This window comes from Gavialis gangeticus, unplaced genomic scaffold (assembly GCF_001723915.1).
Source record: "Gavialis gangeticus isolate Ggan-Ray unplaced genomic scaffold, GavGan_comp1, whole genome shotgun sequence".
Classification (NCBI taxonomy): Eukaryota; Metazoa; Chordata; order Crocodylia; family Gavialidae; genus Gavialis; species Gavialis gangeticus.
In genome coordinates, this window is record NW_017729022.1 from 108973367 (window position 1) to 108977444 (window position 4078).

The 4078-nt window shown below is 43.4% G+C and overlaps 1 protein-coding gene across 1 annotated transcript in view; it reads left to right on the forward strand.

Moving 5' to 3' along the window:
- Nucleotides 1-4078, forward strand: part of BCL2L14 (BCL2 like 14) — a 103923-nt gene that overhangs the window by 318 nt on the left and 99527 nt on the right. The window lies entirely within an intron of this gene.

Here is a 4078-nt window from a genome sequence, read left to right on the forward strand (position 1 = left end):
TTTTTTTTTTTTTTTTTAACTGACAAGACTTGTAAAATTGAGGTGTGCGTCTCTGCCTCCCAAAGCCCAAATATGGGATGCTGCATGTGCTAAAGCCTCAAAAGGAAGGAAGAGTGAATATGCAAACACATACTGCTCTTGCAGTATTACCCGATTCTTCCCTTCAGGTTTTTCTTTTTATCCTTGGTCTCCTATTTCTAACCTGTATAATTTTCATTTTGGGTGGACTGTCTCCTAACTTTAGGGCTGGCATGAGTGCCCTTTCTCAGAAGGCAGTACTGCTGAGAATGACAGGGATCTCAAGAAAGCTTTTAACTTTCTGAAAAATGTCAGAACCACTGATGTTAAAAACTCAGACCTGTTGAGAATGGGTTCTGGATAGGTAAATGATCTCTCTCATTCATTCCTCTATCAAAGAAAGATGTTCTACAGAAGGTTAGTTTTACGTAAGACTTCTCCTCCTTTTGCTGCAGTTCAATATGCTGTGTACTTGGTGATACTATCCTTCTACCCCAGACGCATTCCTATGGTGGTGTGTCTATTTGACTAGTAGTTTATAAAGTACTTCAGGATCTAGAGAATGAAAGATGTTACACAAAATGTAAATTAATCTATTGTATTTGAAAGAAGTATTAATTTATAGCGGTAAAATACACAAACAATTCCTCCCTTAGTGACTTCTTCAGTATTGTTGACTCTTATGGCTTAAAAATCTAGGCCTCATAGAATCATGAAATGAAATAAGTCCTGCATTCTTTATATGGTATCTGCCTTCTGTCATCAGTGTCTTTTGAATCTATATTTTCAAAACACTTTTTTTGCAAACAAGGTGGGGAGGAAAGCTAAGACCTTAACTTTTTTTTTAAATTGGAAGAGGATTTTGTGTAATTGCATGACTCCCAGAGTTGGGGCTTTAAAAAAGCCTATAGCAGCATAACTTCCTGCTTTCTAATTTCCCAAGCTCATAGCAAATAGGCCTGCTTCCTACTTAGTCTGTCTGGTACAGTATTGCACTCTTTTTTTAATAGGGGGATCGTCTCAGCCTGCCTTTTCAGAGCTGGCCTTCCAAATCTGGCAAGGCCAAGCAACCGTTCTACTGCAATGATTCTAACAACTGACCATCCCTTGCTATTTTTTCTTATCTTCCAGCTGGTGTATACCTGTTATGATTTCATTACCTCATTCAAATGAATGTGGGTGTCTCACAAGCAGTGTTGTTTCTTCTGAGCTGACTTACTTATTCCGTGCCCCTCTCCCCACTCTGTGACAACTTGAAATCCCATGTATCTGCCTTTGATAATACAATCATTTCCACAATGACCAGCCTGATGTTGCCAGCAAGGGACTTAAGATTTCAGCTCGTGTGCATGGAGAATGGGATTGGGGAGTGGGAAACAAAAATCCTGTTTCTGTGCAGGCTCCCCTAGCAGTCATAATACAAAGGGATATAGGAGATGTACAGCCAATTATCTACAGAGAAAATGCTTTCCTTGGTTCACTGATGACTCCTGAAACAGCTCTGAAAGGCAATGTAGGCCCCTTGCTTAGCCCCCAGGTATTTAACCACATGACAAGAGGAAAGGCTATTCAAAGCCACCGCTGTAGAGGATCATGGAGTCTGCCAAGGAGCAGATGCCTTGGCTGGTAAATTAGCTCCCACAGTTTGGCATCTGGGCCTGTGTGACTGCCATCCAAAAAAATGAAGAGACTGGGGGGAGGCCCTGGCACGGACTGAGCTGAATAGCACCTGGCCAGCATCAGCCATTTCATTAACAAGTATTATTGCATTAACCCATCTGGTGCCTAGCAGGTGATTTCCAAGAGTTGTTCAGAAGTGAGAGAACAGCAGAAAGATATTTATTTTAGCTAAAGTAAGCCTGATTAGAAATGAAAGTTGTTTCCCTTTCAGGAATGTCCTGGGGAGAAACAAAACTGATAAATAGGAAAGAAACATGACATATTGTTAGTGTTACTGCTTTAAAACTCTAACTTCCTGCATAAGCATTTTAAAGAGCTGTTAATAATAATCTATATTCCAAAATAGGCATTTGTATTTGCAGCCTGTCAGTTCCCACAACTATCTTCCATTTTAACAGTATTCTTGCATCTTAATCTGATTCAAAGTATCCACCTACTAATACCCAGTCAGGTCTTGCTAACTACCAACTTGCTATTACATTATGCTCTAGTATGCTCAGAAGAACAAATGATTACCTGAGTAGCCCCAGCACTGCACGTTACCCATGTTTAAAAAGTAGTCAACCTGTCTGTTTTCAGTATTGAGGAAGTAATCTAAAGCTCCTACTATAAAGCTCTCTGAGGGCGCTGACAGAAGTGATGTTTGCTATGTGTAAGCTCCTTGAAAGCAGAGCACATTAAACGTGACCAATCATGTGACAAATAAACCTTCATTTAATGAAGGTTCAGACAAAGGTGCTCCAATGTGAAGTGCCTTCATTAATTTTTGCCTGATGAGGGCTCAGCTGATGCTGTCTGCAGGATGTGAGGGGGGATAGGGAGCTCTTGTCTGGGGTTTGCCTAGCCTGTGCTGAGGGAGGGAAGGAGCAGGGCTCCAATCCACCCCCACCCCTTCCAACACAGGCTGGGCAAATTCCAGCCTGGAACTCCTTCCCTCTCCTATCCTGCAGACAGCATCAGAGTTGGGGGACAGGCTGTGGCTAAGGGAGAGAGGCTACAGACATACAGCTCCAAAGTGGAGCTCATGGGGGGGGCAGTAAATTACCCTTCCCCCTGCCCCTGACAACAGTGAATGTCTGTTGGATTGGGGATTTCTGTAACTCATGGCACTTTCTGTTAAGTGCCATGAGTTACAGCGGGGAGCTGCAGGTCTGTCAGTGCCCTGAGTTCCTCTGACAAAAGCTACTTCCTAGGTGCCAAGCGTTAGTCATTATAGACAAACAGCTGATACGCTGTTCTAAAATTGTGTGTGTGTGTGTGTGTGGAGGGGAGAAGATTAAAGGAAAAGACAGATGTGCTTGTATTTTTCCCGTTTTTGTTATTTATACATTTAGAATGTTCAGAGAACCCTGGAAGTTAGAGACTTAAAATGGAAATAGAAGCTAACATCTATAAATAGCATTAATATACAACTTCTTATTAAAATGCCTATTCAAGTGCAACCACCTTGTGTTGAAGACTCATAACTGTAGAGCAGAACAATTACGTACACAAGCACAGCTTGAACTAAATGTAACAGTGTCTAGCAAAATGCTGCTTTCCTTATATCTTGAAGAAGCTTACATTAAGCTGTAAAGCACAAAATATTTACATTTGGTCTATAATAAGCCAAAGCAGAAGCAAAGCTTCTATGATAGTACAGTATATGCATTTCCTTTGCATAGCCTTCATCCTCCATAACCATAGCATGACCAAGGAAATCTTCCATTTAAAGGTGAAGAGAAGAAGCCATGGGTAAAAGGGATCATAATGTTACAAACTGAGACATTGTCTCATGTATAATTTTTAGGATCATAACAAGATAGTTGTATGCTCTTCACCATGTGTTGCCATCACAACTACCAGCATCTAGGCCTGTGCAAAGCGGCTAGTATTTGCTTTGGATTCAACTGATTCAGGGGGACAGTGATTTGATTCGAATCACTGCCCTGATTCAATTTAGCCAGATCTGATTTGGAGATTCAGCAGCAGTCAAGTCTCTGAATCAGCCAGGCCAGGCCCATTCCCCACCCCTCTCCCAGCCCAGCAATGGCTGCCCCACCTCCCAGCACTTTGAGGGGTGGGGAAGCCCTGACTCAACAAGTGCTGCCAGGTGGGGGCGATTCCTCACTGCCCCATGCTTCATGGAGGACTCTGCATGGGCCCCACCTGGGCCAGCTCTGGCCCTTTAAGAAAAAAAACCTGAAGAATCCCCGGGCCTCGCTGCTTCTGCTGGCAGGGGGTGATCCCCGCTGCCCTGCACAACGTGGGGGGATCTGCATGAGCCCCCGAAGTTGCCCGAGGAGCTGAGTCCTGGGGCTTTTCTCAGTTTTTTGTTTTTCTTAAAGGGCCAGAGCCCTGGCAGGTGGGACAGCCATGGGGGGGCCAGAGGAGCAGGAGG